Source organism: Pan paniscus, chromosome 6, assembly GCF_029289425.2.
Source record: "Pan paniscus chromosome 6, NHGRI_mPanPan1-v2.0_pri, whole genome shotgun sequence".
In the NCBI taxonomy this organism is placed as follows: Eukaryota; Metazoa; Chordata; class Mammalia; order Primates; family Hominidae; genus Pan; species Pan paniscus.
Window position 1 is genome coordinate 158,265,181 of NC_073255.2, and position 23,205 is coordinate 158,288,385.

The 23,205-nt window shown below is 39.0% G+C and overlaps 1 protein-coding gene and 1 pseudogene across 2 annotated transcripts in view; one reads left to right on the top strand and one right to left on the bottom strand.

Annotated features, from left to right (window-relative positions):
* FAM3C (FAM3 metabolism regulating signaling molecule C) overlaps positions 1-5,112 on the bottom strand; it is a 47,661-nt gene extending 42,549 nt beyond the window's left edge. The window contains exons 1-2 of one of the 2 annotated variants that reach the window (XM_034964889.3): positions 4,839-4,995; positions 4,237-4,279 (exon numbers count right to left, since the gene is read on the bottom strand). The gene's annotated coding sequence lies outside the window, so the exon portion shown is untranslated. Of the gene's footprint in view, positions 1-4,236; positions 4,280-4,838 lie in introns of both variants that reach the window. The other variant, XM_003808637.5, reaches the window with a different exon arrangement.
* Positions 5,113-7,119: 2,007 nt separating this feature from the next.
* Positions 7,120-7,864, top strand: LOC106634997 (cytochrome c-like; annotated as a pseudogene).
* The last annotated feature ends 15,341 nt before the right edge of the window (positions 7,865-23,205 follow it).

Sequence of the window (23,205 nt, forward strand, 5' to 3'; positions counted from 1 at the left end):
CTCTGAGTTCTACAATTGTTTAAACACTTGTGATCTAAGCTACCTTAATCCTATAGTACACCATCCAGGGAGAGATGGATAGATGAATGAATGGATGGACAGAAAGAAACAGCTATTCTTAGAAACAATGACAACAATAAAATGAAATATATTAACTATTAGAGGTTGAACATAAATGGGGTAATGAAGTGTCCCACTCATAAACTGCTAAAATAAGATTAGAGAAAGGTACACATTTACATACAGTAGAACTGCTATCTTCATCTCATGTAACTATCTCACATTGTACTAGATGAGAAGTTATAGGTTCCTGTTCTACATGTTTAAGAATTCCCTTAGGTATCCACTCTACTTATGCTGTTTTGAAGTAGTCTGCAGAATTTAAGTGCACCAGGGTAGACATAATTCCATCAGTCACACCCTCCAAATGAAGACATGGAGAAACAGAATGGTTCCATCACCCAAGGGTCCTGGATGAAATGCAGTATTGGCACACCATTTGTACCACAAAAATTGAATGAGAATTAGCACTGCTGAAGTAAATTAAAATGGAAACCAGGCCTGAAGAATCCCTGAGCAGACAAAACCAATTAGGCCTCATAAATGACATCAACCTCACTTGATTTGCAAACATAAGCAAAATTTGAAGTTACTTCTTATAAATGCCTATGCTAAAGAAAAAGAGAACTTAAGCTTAATCAATCAGAAACATCCAACAAACTTCTAATTACACATCTAGGGGACCTTCCAACATGATAGACCAAATAAAACAACTGTATAACTGTAGCCAATCAAATATTTTCTTTGCTTTACATCTGTGACCCTCCTATAAAAGCCTCCCTCCTGGATTCCCCTGGTGGAGCTCCCAGATCTGGTTTGGAGCTGCTCAATTCATGAATTGTTTGTTCAAATAAACTCTAAAGATGCTTCTATTGTAAAATTTTGTGAATATGTATTGTATTAGTCCGTTTTTGCACTGCTATAAAGAAATACCCGAGACTGGGTAACTTATAAAGGAAAGAAGTTTAACTGACTCACAGTTCCACATGGCTGGGGAGGTGTCAGGAAACTTACAATCATGGAGGAAGGCTAAGGGGAAACAAACACCTTTTTCACAAGGCAGCAGGAGAGAGAAGAGAGAGAGTGCAGGAAAAACTTTCATTTGTAAAACCATCAGATCTTGTAAGAACTCACTGTCACGAGAACAACATGGGGGAAGCCGCCCTCATGATGCAATCACTTCCCTCCCTCGACACACAGGGATTACAATTTGAGATGAGATTTAAGTGGGGACGCAGAACCAAACCACACCACGTATCAACTGAACCAACTTAAAAATCCATTTTTGTTGACCTTGTGTCTTTCAAAACTCATTTAATAATCACTTAACTGCAGGTAATGAATGGTATGTTAGGTAGCACACCTGACACCATAACACTACCTTAGCAAGCCTTGTAGAGATTATGACGAAAATCAATTTAGAGATGTTCATATAACTTTCTGAATAGCACACAAAAATTTAACAAATGAATAAACAAAATGCAGTACGTATCAATGAAATGATATATATGTAATGTGGTGTTTATGAATGGAATATAGAATGGAATATTACTCACCCATAAAAAGTAATGAAGTACTGATACCTGCTGATTTAGAGGACGAACCTCTAAAACATGCTAAGTGAAAGAAGCCAGACACAAAAGAACACATATTGAATTATTCAATTTTTAGGAAAATCCAGAATAGATAAATTTATGGGGGCAGAAAGCAGATCAGTGGTTGCCGAGGATTGGCAGGGAGAAGGGAATGAACAACTGCTTAATGAATATGGGGTTTCCTTTTGGGGTGATGAAAATGTTTTAGAAACGTGACAGTTCATAACATTGTAAACGTGCTAAATGCCACACTTTAAAATGGAAAATCTGGCTAGGCATAGGCACTCATGTCTGTAATCCCAGAGCTTTGGGAGGCTGAGGTCAAAGGATCACTTGAGGGCAGATTTGGCCAGCCTGTGCAAAATAGTAAGATCCCGTCTTTTAAGAAAAAAAATTATAAAATTAGTCGCGTGTGGTGGCGCATGCCTGTAAACCTAGCTACTCCACAGGCTAAGGTGGAGTGCAAGGCTACAGTGAGTTATGATCACACCACTGCACTCCAGTCTGCAGAACAGTGGGGTACCCTGTCTTTGTAAATAATTTAAAAATAAAATGAAAAATTCTGTTACAGGAATTTAATTTAAAAAAGAAAATTGGAAGAAAAAAACTCACTGAAGTTAGAAAAATCATGAATAGCAGATTTTCAAAATTAGATTAAAAATAAGGGAAATATAAGAATAGCTTCAATCAAATGGAGCAGGCCAATGAAGAAGAAAAAGAATATTAATGGGTACACTGGAGAGACTTAGGGGTATTACAACACTTAATTTCCTCCTCTGAGAGGAAGTCAGCCTATTGTGTCTCAAAGAACTGCATTAAAAGAAAGTACAAAACCTTTTAAAAGTTCAAAGATTTTGGGAAATTACCTGGTTCAGTCTACTCAATCAGATTAAAAAGTACTGCATGATATTAAGTAATTTAGTCAATGCCACTCTTGAAATAACTAAATACAGAATCAATGCTTCAAATCCTGATCATCTGATCCCAAGAACAGAGACGCTTCTGGACTAAATTCAACACAAACTTTTGCTATTATACCAAGGTCTCACAAAAATCTATCTAGCTCAGAGCTAACACAAAAATCTTTTGCTATTTGGGTCTTGCACCTTTCAGCTTTAAGAAATGGGCATAAAAATAAAAATAAAAAAAGATTCCCTGCTTCAGAGAAAATAAAGTAGCTTTATGAGTGCCCAGGCTGTCTTATTCATAGTATCCATGATATCTACAATTACTGGTACATGGTAGGCACTCCAATATTTTTAAGAGTATAAAAATTTTTGAAAAATTAATCATTTAAAACCTAAAATATATGGTAGAAAATATATGAGTCTTCTGATACCCCCTCAGGGAACATCACTTTTTGCCATTCCATAGCCTCTTAGCCTTTTGGCTGTCTTTTCCAATTTCCTTTTCCTTTTTAATGTATCTTCATAAATTATGAAAGATTAGTTGACAATGCTTAAGGCAACAATCCATATTAAAACTCTGTAATTGTAATAAAACATGCATTAAGTTTATTTTTAAAGTCACTTTAAGCCAGTAGTGTCTTATTTTTACTCCCTTTTGAAACAGAAGCCCCTTACAATGAGGATTTTGAGGAACCTGTCCTGTGTCCCTCTTACAAAGTTCCCATTGGTAATTCAGAGAGGTCCTCAGGTTGAGAACCGCTGGACTGAACTCCTTTTATTGGCTCCAACTCTTCTTATTTCTTCCTATGAAGAAATGCTAGTCTTTACTGAGTTGAGAAAACATTACAGGAATCTGTGAAACAAAGCTTCTAATACCTGTATAAAACTGAAAATCTTGTGACTTTATTGGTAAACAGCCAAGAAACACAAGAGACTACTAGTAGCCTCTAGAAAGAGGTACAGGTCGATGAAGTGACCAAAACCGGATGCTGATTTGCTGATTCTGCCAATTTCTTGTTAAATGGCTTTCAGTAAGTGATTAACTTTTATTTTCTAAATTCAATAGAGATCTGCTGGTACTCTGTAAGATACTGTATGACTAATAGTAACGTTTCCCAAGACTTAAGAAAACGTAACTGCAAATTGGCCACAAGTCCAAGGGGTCGGGGCCTCTGTTATCAGCATTGACCTTTACTCTCTGGGAGTTCATATTTTCATCTGTAAAACTAGGAAAGATAAAGGGACTTATTCACTGAGCTGTTGTGAGAATAAATGAGCACACGAAACCATTTGGCAGTGCCTAGTACACAGTAAGCAATCTAATATTATTTATGTCATTGTATCCATATATATGTATGGATACATACATATATGGGTACATACATATACATGGATACATACATATACATGGATACATACATATATATGGATACATACATACATATATATATATGGATACATACACCTGGCTAATTTTTTTATTTTTTAGTAGAGACAAGGTTTCACCACGTTGGCCAAAAAGAAACAAAGGAAAAGTCCTATCAATTAGATAGCAGTTCTGTATTACAGGCAATAATATTTTTTCTTAAAAAAAAAAAGGTAGAGGATGATGGAAACCGCTCCTCCCACAAGTAAAACAGCTGGAGCTCTCAAATTGCCAATCCGTCACTCACATATTCAGATCTAGGGCCACTAATCATCATCCGTGGTCCCGAGCTGTGAGGGCAGTAGCAAACGGGAAGAAAAAGAAGAGACACCGAACATCAAAGGGCTGGATAGGTTGTAAAAAACCAAAAGTACCTCTAGTATAGGCGACACTAAAACTTTACAAGTGAGTCAAAACGGCCCCCTATGGAGTTGGAATGCAACACCCAACTCCGTCCCCACCTCTCAGAGCTCTCAGCCTACACGCTGCAGGGGCGCGAGCCACAGCCAACCTGGGGAAGATGCGACCCAGGTGCCCGCCCCAGGCCGGGGCGCCGAGTGCCAGCGCCAGGTGCAGACGCCGCCCCGTCTCCGCGGAGCCCGGGGATGCCCACGCCGGGGCGGCGGCCGGGAACCCCGGCCAGCGGCTCTCCGGGACCCCAGTCCCGCCTGCGCCCTCTCCAACGTCCGGACACGCCGTGACAACGCGGCCGGGCCCGGGGCCCGCCCCCGGCCGGTGACCGCAGAGTGCGCGGAGGCTGAAGTCGTAGGTGGGCGTCTGGCTCCCCCGGCCTCCTCCATCCCTCCCCGAACCTGAGCCCCGGCTCCGTCCGCCTCCCAGCCGTCTCACCGGCCTCCCGCCCGCCTCTCCGCCGTGCGCGCCCGCCTTCCGGCCTCCCAGCGCTCAGTCCTGCCGGAGGCCGACGGGAGCCGCCGCCTCCAGCTCGCGCCTCCGCTTCCTCTCGGACTCCTCCGGCTGCCCCTCACCCCCGCAAGTGGCCAGGAGAAAGCCAGCTCGCCGCTGGGCCTCCTCCCACGCTTCCCCGCCGCGACCAATGGGCCCCCGCCGCCGGGAAGCCGCGCCCGCCCCCTGGCGGTGGAGGACCAAGAGGGCGCCCGGGCCGGCCAGAGGGAAGGGCCGGAGAGCGGAGGGAGGGGTCTGCGGTCCCGCCCGCCGCCCCCGGCCAGGCGCTGCACAATCTGAACTTGCCACGTGGGAGCTGCTGCCGCCGCGGCGGCCCTGCGCCGGGTGGCACTGCGGGAGGGAGAAAAATGTGTCACCGCCGTCTCCCCACCGTTTACACGCACAAAATCCCAGCCTCAAGGGCAAAACATTTTAAATGACCCAACCATCCTAGAGATGCGCCAGCTAGGTCATCTTATATATCTTGAGATAGCTGAGATGGTCAGATCAACCAAGGACCTTGGGTTATTTGCCGTTTGACTTCTTGAACCCTGGGAAACTGATTCTGAAAATCCTACTGTCCAGCGTCATTAGAATTCTGATCACCTTTAATGCACCACCCAAGAAGAAAAGTAGTCCTTGCATTTTCCAAATCACGTTTATTTTTTAAATTATAACATACACAATAGTTAGAAATATTTTTTCTCAGGAGATTTCCTACAATTGTGTTGATAATTGGGAAGTTAATCCAAATCTTACTACATAAGACCTTAGAATGCAAAATTATTTCATAATTCAGATCCATATTCTAAAATAATGAATAACAATTACTTAGTATTTGACAGAATATTGGGATCATCAGTGGTTGCAGAAATTAAATTGCATTTAAAAATAGGGTTTGACTATAGTGTGTTAATATAGAATTGATAATCTACCAAATTTTAGCTTTCCTCCAAAAATATAAAACACACAAACTAATAGTAACTATGAATTCTGGAGTTTGTGATCCGTGATCAGGGGAGAAAGCATGAAATGAATTCTCATTGTCTTCCATGTGCCAATATTATGCTATTTGTGTATTACTTAAATCAAAAAACTAAGACTCCAAAACTGAGTTTAAATATCTTGCTCAAAAATACAAGATAGTAAGTTATGAAGCTGGAATTCCGGCCTAGCTTCATGTAGCTCCAAATAAACAAAAAGTCACTTTGCTTATTATAGTACCAAAAAATCGTAACACTTACTGTACACATGCCTCTCCTAGACTGCTATGTCTCACTGAAAGAGTTTATGAAGCCTCTTGAGTAGGGAGGTCACGGTATATTTCTGAAAGAGCAATCTGCTCTGTAACCGAGCCAACCAGATTGGAAATTACATGTGACATATTCTTATAGCACCACACCTGAAACAATTCCTGTGCATAAAGTCTAATGTGTTAGTAGCCTATTCTCCACTGACCATAAGATATAGCTTAGAACCCTTTGGTAGGTAATGAAATTAATAACAATGGGTCACAACCAACATTTTGTTGCTGTTGATTCACTGAAAAATAGAAAAAAAAAAAACAGTTCAAAGCATAAATTCAGGATAAGTATTCTTCATGAAACATTTGTACAGCATCATGTGTGGGTGAGTGTCTGTGTGTCTATGTCCTCGATACAGTAGAAATTATATTTCTTAATATGGGTTTCAATTTTTTTAACATTGGTAAATCACTTCTTTAGGACTCCTGTTAATCAGCCAGTTCTTACACTTATAAAAGAGTAAGGATAACTTCCTACTTTTACTTGGCAGGAGGTAGGGGAGCCAGGAGAAGTAATCAGGATTAATGATTAAGCTTAATAAAACCACAGAGCTTTACAGCTCCAGGAGGTATAAGCCAAAGGTGTTGGCTATTACAATAACTACCGATAATTTATATTACCTAATAATAGCTACTGATAATGTATATTTCTAAAGCTGATATTTATTGCACCAGGTACTTTTCTAAGCACTTTGTATATATAGACTTATTTAATTCTCACAATAATCCTATAAATACAGCGGAGAAAAGTGAAACTTGCTCAAGGTCCTTCTGCTATGACCAGACAGAGCTAAGATTCAAACTCATGTGCTCAACTTCAAAGCCCAACTTTTTTGTTGACTCGAAAAGAATATACAGAGAGTGTGACATCCAGCTTCTGAGTGTCATCCTTCATAGCACAAGCAACAAAAGAGAGGATTAAATATGGATGATGTTGAGAAAGGCAAGAAGATTTGTATTCAGAAGTGTGCCCAGTGCCACACTGTGGAAAAGGCAGGCAAGCACAGGACTGGGCCTAATCTCCATGGTCTCTTCGGATGGAAGACAGGCCAAGCCGTTGGATTATTTTACACAGATGCCATTAAGAACAAAGGCATCACCTGGGGAGAGGATACACTGATGGAGTATTTGGAGAATCCCAAGAAGCACATCTCTGGAACAAAGTGATCTTTGCCAGCATTAAGAAGAAGGCAGAAAGAGCAGACTTGATAGCTTATCTCAAAAAAGCTATTAATGAATAATAATTGGCCACTGCCTTATTTATTACAAAACAGAAATGTCTTATGACTTTTTTATGTGTACCATAATTTAATAGACCTCACACACCAGAATTCAGATCATGAATAACTGACAGAATATTTTGTTGAGCAGTCCTGATGTAAAACTAAGACTGGCTTGCAGTTAAATGAATATGTTCAGTTTTTTGAATTTTAATAGTAATCCAATTCAGTAAATGCTATCACTGTTTACCCTTTCTAAAGACATGATTTGATTAGACCTCGTTGGTAATGTTCAACTTTTCACAAAGATGGTGAATGCCATCTTAAAACATATTGGAGATTGGTTTTATATTTAGATTTATATAACTGGTTATGTGAATATATTTAAATACTGGAGAAATTCCTTCACTATCTCAGAACCAAGCAAGATTCACCTATGTTTTGTGTTCATTTGCCTCTTAAAGGCAAGGGTTGAAGATAAGGTAGCAATGTCTACTTTATATTTTTGGCCTTAACTCTGTTAATCTAACTAGAATTCCCTGTATTTAAAATAGTTCCTTTTACTTATTGAAAGGCATTTTAGTGTGGTGTATGTGTAATATCAAATAAAGATTATTTAACACTTCTCACATTTTATAGATGATCTGTAAGATAATATGCTTTTAAAATAGTAGCAAGTTAAACTTCACTCTTGAATTATTAACAATCTAAGTCAAACTAAGTTATAATTTAGGATTGTCTTTAAACAGCCATTCAGAGGCTGGGCGTGGTAGATCATGAGGTCAGGAGATTGAGACCATCCTGGCTAACACGGTGAAACCCGTCTCTACTAAAAATACAAAAAATTAGCCGGGCATAGTGGCGGGCACCTGTAGTCCCAGCTACTGGGGAGGCTGAGGCAGGAGAATGACGTGAACCCGGGAGGCAGAGCTTGCAGTGAGCTGAGATCGCACCACTGCACTCCAGCCTGGGTCACAGAGTGAGACTCTGTCTCAAAAAAAAAAAAAAAAAAGCCATTCAGAAACAGAAAATTGTAGAACTGCTGTGTATTTGTGATTGGGAATGGTGCTTTTGCCAACTTAAAATGATTAAAGTAGAGGAGATATACACAAATTTTAAAATTATATGTGATCATAAGGCTTAAAAACAAAACCACAGATCATGATTAAAAGAAAGGAATGTTCATTGTCTCTTCAATAGGTGCCATATTTTATATAAAACTATAACCTGCTTTATATTACTGTAACTATATAAGAATATATAAAAAATGTATATATAAGAATTAGATAATATTGTTAAATACAAAATTTCCAAAAAGCCTCAGAATTTTAATTGCACCCACCCTCAAGAAGAAGAGTCCACTTGGTATCATTTTTCTGTATATGGAGTAGTAAATTATAGGCAAATATGGCTACCAACAATTCCCCCATTCCTGTAAGTTCATGCCACTTTGTTTTTTACCATCTAGAGATCAATCTATATCTTCTTCTCTTGAACCTAGGCTGGCCCCGGGACTTATTCTGACCCATAGAATGCATGGAGGAGATCTTATGTGACTTATGGGCTTAGACCCTAAGAGACCTTGCAGCTTCCATTTTCACTAGCCTCAGGATCTAGTCACCATATAGGAAACTCAGACGACTACTGAATAATGAGAAACTACATGCAGAAAGAGAGAGGCCTAGCTCTCTCTCTCCATCCACACCATCCCAACCACTTCCCCAAGGCACCAGCTATATGAGTAAAGTCGTGTTGCATGTTCTAGCTCCAGCTAAGCTCCTACCTGAGTATATCACATGAGTAACTCCAGACAGTACCACATGGAGCATAACTGCCCAGCTTAGACCAACAAACCCACAGAAACTTGAGAAATATAACATACTTAAAAAAAAATTTACTAAGTATTGTGGTAGTTTGTTACACAGCAATAAATAACTGAATCAGGGAAGAAAACATTTGTGGGGGGAAAAGAGTTGACCAACTCTGGAGGTAGGATTACTTTAAAATATTCAAGCATGTTTATATTGGATTATAAACTCAAACCTGTGGCAAGATGGCCAGAAACTTGCCTAGCTTTTAAAGAATATAGCAGAAGAGAGAGAAAAAGAGAGGTAAAATAATAAAACCGAAAGTAAACGTGTCAAATTTTATATCTATACAGGTTAAAATACCACATCTAAGTGTCATTTGAAAACTATTATTCAGAGTTTTTATAAAAATGTGAATTTAAAACCCTTAAACTTCATCCTTGCCTGTAAGGGCAAAATAGTACAGTTCAAAAAGCTGGAGTGCTCACAGATTTCATGGCACTGTATTTGATACATTAGCAACACAGCCTATAAAATGTGGTTTAATTTACTATGAAACATGGAGGATACAGTAGAATGGCATTACAGCAAATGTATCTGCACAAAAAAGACTCTAAGTTTTTAATCTATTACTTTTCTAGTAACATACAAGAAAATTCTAGATACCATAAAAATTTGAATTTTTAAATGAATTGAATAAAAAATAAATATTCAAATAAATTTAACTTTTAATTTCACTGCATAGGGGATTCTAGTTTGGATTTGATGTTTTAATAGGTCTTTCAGTGTGGGAAAATTTAGCATTTTTGTCTTGCTTATGAATCATGTTAAATGATATACTGTATATGGTAACCCATATCTAAAAAATGTATTGGAATCATGACTGCAAAATAACTTCCCTTTCCTTGAAATTGTGCACAAATGTGAATTATAAGCAACTATTAAGGTTACTAGTGGCTTCCTCTGAAGACTAATTTATAATTCTGTCATAAAATATTACCCTCTAGAAAAATTTCTGACTCAGCATCATATTCTACAAAATACTTTTTCTGAAGTCTTATATGGCAGTGTTAACTGTTGGTAATGCCAAACAATGATGTAGTAACCGTGGATTTGCCTAAATATATCACACGCACACACACACACACACACACACACAGACACATACACACCTTGCATATACATAATACACACATAGTGTATAAGGTGTTTAGAAATTTATATTTATCAGACTTTTGGAGAAAATGCTTTATGTTTTTCACTGCCACAGAATAAATGGGAAAATGTGACTACACCCCTAACGTTCATATAAATCTAAGTAAGTACAATGAGTAAGCTTCATATTAAGTCATCTGAAAACACTTCTATCCACATTCCATTTTTTAAAAAGTCTACCAAAAAACTCTCAGAGAAGAAGCAACTGAACAAATACTGAAAAAAGTGTCTGTTTTCCTGCAACATAATTGCTTAAGTCTGTAACTTCAGTTCTTTTTTAAGAACTGACTATGGGAACCCTTTAGTCTAAGCACAAAAGGACTCACTGTGACGACGGCATTTTTATTAAACATTAAGATCTCTAGTTACATTAAATTGGAATGCATTGTTTGCTTTGAAAGGCAAAACAGTAGAAATATGAGTAGCAAAACATCATTCAATTGTTAGTATTGCATAAAGACCTGTTCTCTGGTGAATTTCATGGTCACTACAGATAGTTCAGCAACACACTCCAGCAGGCCAAAATCCCATGTGGTCATAACAAGTCTAAGAAATATACAATAGAAAAACAAACACAAAATAAATATATATGTATATGTATATATACACTGCATATTGTTATTGCAATCTTTGTGTGCTTTTTCAGGTATTATATAGTCTCATAAATTTGTTGGCTATTTTTCCTAATATGACTTATTTCAATAATACTTGTTCCAAGGAATTAGATGGAAACATTGGAATTCTAGACAATGACATTGACCTTCAAAACTTACAGGCTGGCAGTATTTTATGTGCAACAATGCTTTTCCCTGATGTACCTGTGACCTAGATAGGAAGCTGGAATCAGCCTAACCTTCCAAATATGTTTCACTAACTGCATTTCCAATTCTAGGTCACTCTCCCACCCCTCACCACCACACAAAAGGTACCACATCTGTACTATTTTGAACTTGTTTCCTGATTAAATAGGAAAGGTTACTTATGAATCCCTAAGCTGCTCATTTTTTGCACTTTTATTTTGAAATATTTTCTGTAGAACTGTTGTGGCCTTGCTGAGGCTTGGACATATTTTTAAGTGTAATTTATTTACTCAGAGAAGCTCTGCTCAAATATAGCATCTGGTATTTCATAGCGTTTTATCCAATAGTCAAATTTTCCATCTCTATTCATGAAGCCAAAACCAAGAAAACTGCTCACTTTACTTTGAAAAATCAAGCATGGGGAATTAACTAACTTTCAGATTCTATAGATTCCAGGATAATCTCACCTTCCGAAATTCCCCATCTCTTCATCTTTTCTATACCTCCAGGCCACCCTGCCCCCAATCATTGTTGAACTCATTGAAAGGACTGAAGTGAGAGGGTTGGACTTGAAGTCAGACAGATAATTTGGATCTTGGTTACATCTATTAATTGATTCTAAGTGACCTCAGCCCAGGTGGTTAGTCTGTCTAAACCAGTTCTTCCCTGTAAATGAGAACAATAGCAATCCTCTCACAGATTTTTAGTTAGTTTGTTCCATTTTGTTTTGGTATTGGAGAATGTTTAGTATAGTTTTTAGTATTGGAGGTGAAATTCATTTGCCACATCAGATCTATGGTCCCAAATAATTCTTAAATGCCATTACCCACCCTCCCCTGATTTGCATGCAAAACTTTGGTGAAGTATCTGCTTATCAGTTCAAGCCGCCAGTTGTCCTAGAACTCATTTGCATGGTCTTACTTCAGCACTAAGACACGGGACTCCTTTTGCAGAATTTTTTATTTTATTTTATTTTTTTTTACTTTTGTTGTTGTTGTTCTTTTCTACACTACTACCCTTCACACACAGCCTTCACTGATTCATAGGAGCTGACATTTTCCACCTCCTCATTTCCATTGCTTCCATCCAGCCCAGCAGAACTGTCATCTCTCCATCACCAGTGGTACACCTACTGAGTGCTCATACTCATTACTGGTCCATTTGCCTTCTTCCAGAACTCCAGAGGCCACACGCTTCACTCTTTGCACCTGTATCTGAACAACCTAAGCTGCTTACTCTCCCAAATCCTCAACTCAGATGACAAATCCTCTCATAGTTTCTCACAGTTCCTTGAGGGAGACAGAACTTTTAATTGGAGCTTCTCATTCATGGTAGATTTCACCAAGGGCTTAACATATGATTCCATTTTCATGCTTCTCACTTGTTATCTTTGAGCATTTCCTGAAATAGTGATGAAATATTTCCAGCATCTGAATAGAAGCAGGTACACAGATGATTTCTCCACAAGTCTATTAAATTAATAAATTAATTTGCTATACAGGACAATTTGGAATCATACATGACCCCTGAAAATTTTAAATACATCTCACTTTCAAGAGAATACACACCTCCTGGCAACCACTAACCTGTTATCCATCACTATCGTTTTGTCATTTTAAGAATGTTATAGAAATGTTATCACGCAGTATGTAGTCTTTTGGGATTGGCTTTTTTCACTCAGCATAATTCTCTTAAGATTCACCCATTTGTTATCCTCAAGGCTAGGAGAGAAGAGAGAAGAAAGTGGGTGCGTTTTCAAAAGGGCATCATGAGGGATCCTGGCGGCAATAGAATAGCTCTGTGTCTCAGCTGTGGTGGTGGATACACAACCAACACAGGGGATCAAATTACATAGACCAAAATCATACACACAAATCAGTGCTATTAAAACTGGGGACATCTGAATAAGATAAGTGGATTTTATCTCTGTGGGTATCCTGGTTGTTACATTGCACAATAATTTTATAAGATGTTACCATTTGAAGAAACTGGATAAAGGGTACATAGATCCATTACTGCTTAGAATTACATGTGAATCTATAATGATCTAAAAATAAAAAGCTTAATTAAGAACACACCAGAGGGACTTATGACTAGCAGAGTAAGACAGCATACTTGAAGAATCGTGTAATTTCAATGTCAGATTTTGACAGAGCTTAAGGGGTTTTGCACCTGCCATTTTAAAGATTTCAGATAGTACATATTATGCAAAGTGCCTGGGTCAATTGCCCCTTCAGCCTGTAACATAAAAATGGTTCTACCATTATCCATGGAGACTAATTTCTACAAACAGCCCAAGGGAATAAAATATGTATTAGTTTCCTAGAACTGCCGTAACAAATTACCACAAACTAGATGGTTTATACAGCAGAAATTTACTCTTTCACTATCCTGGAGAAGAGAAGTCTGAAATCAAGATGTTGGCTGGGCTGAGTTCCCTTTGGAGGCTCTAGGGAGAATCCTTCCCTGCCTCTTAAAGCTTCTGGTTGCTCCAGGAATTCCGTGGTGGCAACGCAGGCTCTCTAGGCCTGTGGATGCATCGTGACAATCAATGCATCCATCTTCACATGAACTTCTCCTCTTCTCTCTGTGTCTTCTCCTTTTCTGTGTCTTATAAGAATACTTGTCGGCTGGGCGCGGTGGCTCATGCCTGTAATCCCAGCACTTCGGGAGGCCAAGGCGGGTGGATCACGAGGTCAGGAGATCGAGACCATCCTGGCCAATATGGTGAAACTCTGTCTCTACTAAAAATACAAAAATTAGCCAGGCGTGGTGGTGCATGCGTGTAATCCCAGCTACTCAGGAGGCTGAGGCAGGAGAATCGCTTGAACCAGGGAGTCGGAGGTTGCAGTGAGCCAAGATCATGCCACAGCACTCCAGCCTGGCAACAGAGTGAGACTCTGTCTCAAAAAAAAAAAAAAAAAAAAAAAAAAAAGAATACTTGTCATTGGATTTAGGGTCCACCTGGGCAATCTAGGATGATCTCATCTCAAGACCCTTAATTTAATTACTTCTGCAAATAACCTTTTTTTTTTTTTTCAAACTTTAAAAGTTTCAGGGGTGAGGACATGGACATATCTTTTGTATGTGGGGCGGTGGGGGGGGGGGGCGGGAGTGGGGAGGGCACCATTCAACCCGCTACAATGAATGATAATCAATTCATCCATTTATTCTTTCAAGAAATGTTCTTTGAGCCCCTAATAGGAATGTGGCACCATCCTGTGAAAGACAATCCACACACTATGATATCTGAATAGCTTGTAGAGGGGATATGCCAAAGCTTAAGGACAGTAGATAGAAAGAATGCATAAGTACAAGTGAGGACAGTGGTCGAGGCAGTAGATGAGAGAAGGCTGATCCATTGTAAACTAGATTTAGGTAGATTTTCCAGGGGCCTTATGAAAAAGCAAGGTAGCTTGAGATGGACCTGAAAGGGTGGTGGATTGCATTTTGGTTTTAAGGAATAAAAGCACTGTGGTGGAAATAACCACTGTGTTCAAATGCAAGCATTCAGGAAATTAAAATGGCCAGGACAAATGCCTAATATTGTGTTATACGACTAGAACATTTACATCGAGGCTAGATGCCAAAGGGCATCTAAAGAAGCTTAAGAATATGGAAAACCGGACAGGCACGGTGGCTCAGTAATCCCAGCACTTTGGGAGACCGAGGCGGGCGGATCACCTGGGGTTAGGAGTACAAGACCAGCTTGGCCAACATGGTGAAACCCTGTCTCTACTAAAAATACAAAAATTAGCCGGGCGCAGTGGCAAGTGCCTGTAATCCCAGCTACTCAGGAGGCTGAGGCAGGAGAATCACTTGAACCCGGGAGGCAGAGGTTGCAGTGAGCCGAGATTTTGCCATTGCACTCCAGCCTGGGGCACAAGAGCGAGACTTCATCTCAAAACAAAACAAAACAACAACAATAAAAGAGTATGGAAAACCATGGGAGGTTTCTTAACCAGCAGTGTCACTGATTGATTGTATTTGTGGAACTCTGGCAGGGAACCGTCCAAAGGGAGGGATCAGCTAGAGAGCTCTGGCATAGAGCAGGTCAGAAGAGATAAAGGTCTGAGTTTAACCAGGAACAATGGGAATTGAAGAAATGGAAGGATATGGGAGATACCCAGAGGCAGGCTTCATGAGCGAACTTAGAAGCATCCTAATCTCTGAGGGGTCCTGCTTGACTTTTAATGCTCTGTGTCACTATCTTAAAATTCTTAATAATTTTCTCTTTGAATCTGTGCTTTGTAAGTAAAACCTAATGGGACAATGGGGAAGGCTTGGAGCTACTGCTCACACACAATCTCACCTCCCACAATGTCTTCTCCCCAAAACAGGTTCTCTGGTTCCAGCCTTACCATTTCCTGGTGTTCTAAGCCCTGTCTGACTTCCTCCTCCCTGCTTGAGTCTAGTGTCTATTGCTGCCCTATGCCCACGGTGGGGCTTGGTACAGCATGGGGAGGATCACAGTGGGCATGCACGTCTTGTGGCATCACACAGGAGGGCCTGGAGGCAGCTGTCCCAGCCCTAGATGGTGGGGCCTTGTTGTGCTCAATGGGCAATTCTATGGGAGTGAGCTTCTTGTCCTTCCCCAATCCAGGTAATGAACACATCCTAGCAGGGAAGTTGCAATTATGTGGGTTCCTGTTCCCTGGGAGTTGGGCAGAGGACTTTGAGCCCTGGAATGTGATCCAGCAGATAGTGGGAGGGGCAACCCAGCCATCAATTACCTTGGGAAGGGCCTGCAGGACCTTATGCCTGAGGGAGTGGGACATTAAATCTCAAATAAAAAACACCATGACAGATGGAAAGAGAAAGACCATGGTAAGACCATTTAATTCCTTTAGCAGTATCTTTCTTTCTGCTTTTTGAATAAAGGTCTTGCATTTTCATTGTGCACTGGGACCCCACAAATTATGTAGTCTTTTAAAGGAAGTCTTATAAAGGAAGAATAGACAGGATTTATAATTCAATGTGAAAATTGTAGAGACAAAATTTATCAAGATTATGACCCTGGATGACAGAGAAAGTAGAAAGCACTATTGCCAGAAATTGCCATTCAGAAAGAGAGCTAATCCCCAAGGAAGGTGACAACTTGCTATGGTTTGCATATGATTTGTTTGTCTTCACCAAATCACAGGTGGAAGTTTGATCCTGTGTGGCTGTGTTGGGAGGTGGGACTAATGGGAGGTGTTTGTATCATGAGGGCAGATCTCTCATGAATGGCTTGGTGCTGTTCTCATGATAGTGAGTCTTCGCTCTCCTGAGATAGGATTGGTTCTGATGGGATTGCATTAGTTCCAGGATCTCAGGTTTGGTCTCTCTTTGCACATGCCTACTTCCCCTTTGACCTTCTCCACCACTTTTTGATGCAGCACAAAAGCCCAGGCCAGAAGCCAAACTAGATCCCTGCACCATGCTTTTTTTTTTTTTTTTTTTTTTTTTTTTGAGACAGTGTCTTACTCTGTTGCCCAGGCTAGACTGCCAAAGTGTAGTGGCAAGATCATAGCTCACTGCACCCTCACCCTCAAACTCCTGGGCTCAAGAGATCCTCCTGCCTCAGCCTCTCAAATAGCTTGGACTATAAGCATGCACTACCATGCCTGGCCAAATTTTAAAATTTTTGTAGAGATAGGGTCTCACTATGTTGCCCAGACTGGTCTTGAACTCTTAGCCTCAATCAGTCTTCCTACCTTGGCCTCCCAAAACACAAGGATTACAGGTGTGACCCACCATGCCTGGCCCATGCTTCTTGTACAGCCTGCGGAACCATGAGCTAAATAAATCTCTTTTCTTTATAAACTACTCAGCCTCGGATATTCCTTTACAACCACACTAAGTGGACTAAGCCATGTGTCCTGTTAGAGGTGTGTTAAATTGTGAACTTGTGTAAACCCTAGGCTGCCAGGACTAACATTTGGGTTCTGCTTGCTGAGTGGACACATATATGTTCCTCATGCTTGGCTTTCAAGCTGCCGGGCTCCCACCTTACCTCTGGGCAGTCTTCCTTCCACCAAACATTCCACTCTCCCAACTCCCCAAATGCTGCTCTTTGCATGTGGTGTAAAGAAGCTGATTTAGCTTAGAAGGGGTCATGGGTAGATGTCTCAAGAATGAAAGACTTGCTTAAGAGGCTGTTGTGACATGTATTTTACTGTCAAGCATTTCAGCCTTGAAAGTGTGAGAATATGTTTGTTTTAGTTTGAGATAAATTCTAGGGTAACCAGTTCCCCCAATCAGAAATTCACAATTTAGGGATTGTCTGTTAACATTTAAGAAAAGTTGCCCCTTAGATGAAGCTATGGTACAAATGCTTTCGATATCTGTATCTCCCATCAACACCAAAGGCTTTCCTGATTAGTGTAACAAAGGTTAGATATTGCCTTATTAGTGAAATTAGTGTTCCTGATATGTATATATAAAGGTTAGATATTGCCTTCTTAGTGAAATTAGTGTTCCCGATATGTATATATAAAGGTTAGATATTGTTTTATTAGTGAAATTAGTGTTTTTGATATATATAGAATATATATATTAGACTATATATGTAGAACATATATAGGATATATTCTAATATATGTTCTATATATATAGTCTAATATATATATTCTATATATATTCTTTATTTTGAGATATATATTTCAAAACACACACACACACACACATATATATATATATTAGAAAAAAATTTTAGAACACTTTCTCTCCATTGCATGAACAAGATATAAGAGTCTTGTAAGGTTGTATCCTTAAGGGTAATCTCTGAAGGTACTGCCTCTGGAATGTTCCTGCCAGAATATTGTTTCAGTATCAAATGAACCTCTCATGCAAGTTGTGTTCAAATCTCTTCAGGGTCCAGAGAACTGGAATTTCATAGAGTTTACAGAATAAGCTGTATGAATGGTTTTATGCTGTTTTGTGCCCACTTGCTAATAAATATTTGTTTAATACATGTGTTTGTAGCAGATTTTAGTTTGAGACTCATTTTTATTATAAACCATTAGCAAGTTTGTACATGTTAGTTAACCCTCAACCACTTCTATTGGCAGCTAACATTAACTACCACAATTAAGCTAAAAGTTGTAATGAGCAAATTGGTTTAGGACAGGTTTAAACCATCCATGAACTCACATCCCAGGCATATACAGACGTTCAAGGGGCAGACGATATTCCCTTGGGTGTGTTGCTAGTCCATATCTAATGGAAATTTGTGAAGTGAGTTTCACAAAGGAAGGCCAAAGAATTTGTCTTTAAGATTTAAAAAGGAAATCCAGGGAAAGGATGGATTATCTTGGCTCTGAAAAGATCTTTGCAGCAATGTCAAAGTACAATAACTAGAAAGAAGGAAAATAGGAAATGCCAAAAAAGAAACTTAATTTCCTGGAGATATTGACATGTCTTTGTAAAAAAGAGGCACATGAAGATTTTTAAAAATACAAAGGAAGTCTGGAAATATGCAATATACAATTACTTTTTAAAAAGTTTTCCTATTAGTTTATTTTCTTTTCAATTATTCCTTTTCTCCCATGTACATTACATGGAAGAAACCATGGGATTCTCTTCCCAGAACATGTTTGGAAGAAAACAGATTGAGATGCTCATCCCAACAAAGATGCCATCTACTCTTCAAGAAGCACCAAGCATTTCCTGAGACCTCATCGTTTCTCTTAACACATTAAACTTTCTTAGAAGGAAGTTATGTTTCAAAATAGCATTTTTAATTCTGAAATGCTGATCATTTCAAAAGGTATATAAACTTTCTGAAGCCCAACAATGGACATCAGATTATACTCACCTGAGCTACTCTTCCAATTACCAAATGGCTGCTAACCAAAGCACCTCATTGGCCAGGTCCCTTCCAAATAATTAATTTTTTTTCTAAAGGCTAACATGGCTTTCCTAAGATAGAATGAATTTAATGAACTGGGAGAAAGATGGTTTCTTGTATAATATTGTTCAAGTACTTCTCTCCCACATATAATGCAAGGGATACAATTGTGTTCAGAATTTCATCTTATAGGGTTAGCATTTGAAGGAACTTGGTTATTTGTACACATTTGACCACCTGAACTAATAAAATGTTACTAAGCATACCTAAAATGTTTAGTTTTCATTTCTTAATCTAGAAAAACTTCAGGACTTTAAAAGTTTATCCCATAAAACTTTTATACTTGTTGCATAGTCATTTCTCATTGTAGAGTTTCAGTTACCTTAAATGAACATTTGAATGACATTTAATATGCAATTCTACTATTTTCTACTGCTTTTCCCCATGTTCTATATGTAAAAAGGGAAAGATGCAATAATCTGAGCCCTTTCTTAAGATCTAGTTCCTGGAGTTCATTTTACCACAATTATCTGCTACTTCCTCACGAGGACCCACTCATCAAGTTCGGAGGATTTTATTCATTGCCACCACCACCATAAACCAACTTTGAGGCTATTTTGACTTCCTGTTCAAGGTAAGAGATGAAAAATATTTTCACCTTGGTTCCTTCTGAGCAAGTTATAATTTGACAAAATGAATTCATTAAGGGGTTAAGAGAAAACAAAATTGAAATAAAGAAAAGTAACAGAAAGATAGAAGGAGAAGCTATTGCATGGCAAAATGGCATTTTTAAAAATGAGCGAGGTGAAGCTATACAGGGACTTGGCTAGAAAAAGTTCTCAGGACAAATGTCCAAGGAAAGAAGTGAGGGACACCCAACCTCTGGTATGTGTGTTTTCCCTTTAGCTAGATAAGGTGGGTGGGTCACTGGGGAACCTCCATTCCCCCAGAGACTGCTTTCTAGTTTTTCTTTTTGAGTTTATGCTCTTATCTGTCACCTGGTTCTGCTCTGGTCTCCAACTGTGACTCTCACTTTCCTCAGAGCTCTTTGCCCCATTTGGTTAAGAAAGCTATGACTTTAGGCTGTCCTGGGATTTTTGTCCCCCTTTTTTCCTTTCTTATACCTATATTTAATGTCTTGCCTCCTTTTACTCCCTGATTTCTCTCTCCCACTACTGCAATAATTTTCCTATATGCCCAATTAATTCGGAGCCTATGGAGAGGGGGAAATCCCTATTTCGGAGGACTGTTATCATTGGACATTAATGTGATTTCATCTTTCAGTGACTTGGCTTCTTCACTACTGGGCTCGGATAACATCTTGTCCTAATCTCTGTGGCAGCCACATGGGCTTTGATGGTTGTGCCATCTTATAAAGTGTTCATTTATCTCATGTCTGTCTTGCTCTCTGCCCATCATAAAAGTCCTTTTTGAAAAAAATAATCCTAATTGCCCATACTCCAATGCACTCTCCACTATTCTAGTTTGAACTTTCAGATAAATAATTTCATCTTAGTTGGTTAGTGGTACAGATGTAATCAATCAATGCACCCCACTCAATAAGCATTGAGCATGTAATCCAATTTCCCAGGTGCTGGCTGATGGCTCCCTTCCCAGAAGTGGTTTACTATTCTAGTAGGATGGAATTTTCATCCTCTTTCACCTTCTTTGTCTTTTTCATTCGAATCCCTTGAAATCTTTAAGCAAAGAATGGTGATAATTAGCAGAAGAAAGTTCTGTCTTTTAGTTACTTCAATCTAATGCCTGTGAGAATTTATTCACCAAACAAATGTTTATTGAATTGCTACTTGTGTGCCAGGTACAGTTCTGAGATTTGGGGATGTAGAGAGAAATATGAAAAGTCTATGTCCTCAAAGAGCTTACATTAAAACTGGGAAGAACTGAGGGTAAAGTGGGTCCCAAAATGGTAGGTTCCAGGGTAGGAGGCTTTGCTAAACTTTGCAAGTTCAGAAATAGAGATCAAGACCCATACATGGAAGAGATCTAATTGAAAATGAAGGAGGAAGGGTGGCTCAGGGAAAGAGTCTTCTGGGTCCTGAAGGAAGGTGAACTTGTCATTGGTCTAAGTGTGTGTTAAGGGAAGAGTAAATACAAATTTATATCATCTTCTGGACTCTAATTCTACTCTTGGTTTACACAGTTATAATTTTTTGAAAGGCAATGGATTAAGCTGACACAATATATCTTTTTAACCCTCAGAAATCAAAATGGAGAGGGATTTTATAATATCACAAAACATTAGATTTTAGTAACAAACAGAAAAAAGAATTGTTATCTCATAGCTCGTGTCTTCTTATGAGGAAAGATGAAATTAAGTTTAAAGTGTATAACCAATCAGAAGGTTTACTCTGCTATAAACTATGCTAATTTATTGGAATTGCTTGAAGTTATGATTTTTATAAGCTTTGTTTTCTGCTTCCATATGGAAGAAATAAAAAAAAAGAAGGGGGGAAAGAGAGGTTAATAACACCTACAGTTTCCTTTTAGTAATAAATTTCAGTTCACTGATAAAATATTTCAACACATACAGACACACACAGACACACACACACACACACACATATCTTTTTTTTAAACACAAACTGCAGCAGGGAAATTGGAATGATGACCTCCACTTTATCGAAACCTGAGGATGGCACTGTCCCTGCTGACCTGAATTTCTGTTCTTTAAAGCTGAAATCCAAGAAAAACTCCAAAATAAGCAATTAACCTTTTTTTTTGCATTGTTTCCAGTAGTCCCTTAATAAAATACAAATATGTGCTGAGAAATATCACCACTAAAGTGTCATTTAAAGTAATTTGTCAGATTTGTTTTAACCATATTATACACAAAAGAGCAAATTCACATCAAAATAGATGGATTATAGCAGTATGGTGGTGAGGTGTTTTAATTAGATATCTCCAAAAAAGTTAAGAATCAACCTGTGTAAATGTAATCGATGCTGATATAAATTTATTTATATCCATTCTATATCTATATTTATCTCTATCTCTATCTCTTTTCTTTTTGCCTGAAAGGAAAAGTATAGCAGGAGTCACAAAGGAAGACTAAAAGCTACCTTACCATCTATTTTAAAGAGTTTGAAGGAATATCACAGACATAGTCATAGCCTGCATCCCCACTGCCCATCCTAATTTGTGTGTGTGTGTGTGTGCATTGCCTCCTATGCCTAATATTTATTTTTTGACCTACATTTGATATATATATATATATATATATATATAATGCCTTATTAATAGATTCAGGTGGCTTCTGTAACAAAGCACTGTGAACTTAGTGGCTGAAAACAAAGGTTTCTTCCCTCTGGAGGGCAGAAGTCTGAAGTCAATGTATTGACAGGCTTGGGCCCTCTTGGGGCTCTAGGAGAGAATGTTTCCTTACTTCTTTCAGCTCCAGGTGACTGGGGGCATTCCTTGGCTCCCTTGGCTTATGGCCACGTCACTCCAACCTCTGTCTCTGTCTTCCCATTGCCTCTTCTCTGTGTTGGCCTTCTCATCTGTGTGCGCCTTCTCATCTGTGTGCTTCTTGTAAGGACATTTACAACTGGATTTACAAGGTAATCCAGGATCATCTCCTCATCTCAAAGTCCTTAATTTAATTACATCTGCAAATACCCTTTTTAGAAATAAGGCAACAGTCACAGAGTCTGGGGATTACGATGTGGATGTATCTTTGAAAGAGTCATCATGAACCCATCACGTTAACCCATCACACCTTAATAACCATTAAAGTTTCATTTCATAGAGAAATCCTGATATTTATGTCAAGTATCTCAATGTCAAACTTTTCATGTTAGAAAAACTCTTCCAACCTATAGTCAAGGTCTACTTTTCATAGAGTTTATGAGCAGCTAGGCCTTCCTCGCCTCAGGCTTTAGTCCAGTGACTTCTCAAATTTGTGGCTACTATTTGTTAGTATGCTAAGGTTGCTACAACAGAGTATCATAGACAGGGTGGATTATACACAACAGATGTTTATTTCTCTGGAGGCTAGAAGTCTGAGATTAAGGTACCAGTGGTGTCAGGTTCTGTTGAGGGTCTTCTTCTGGGTTGCAAACTGCCAACTTCTCCTTGTATCCTCACATATAGAGAAGAAGATGAGAGTGTTCCCTAGG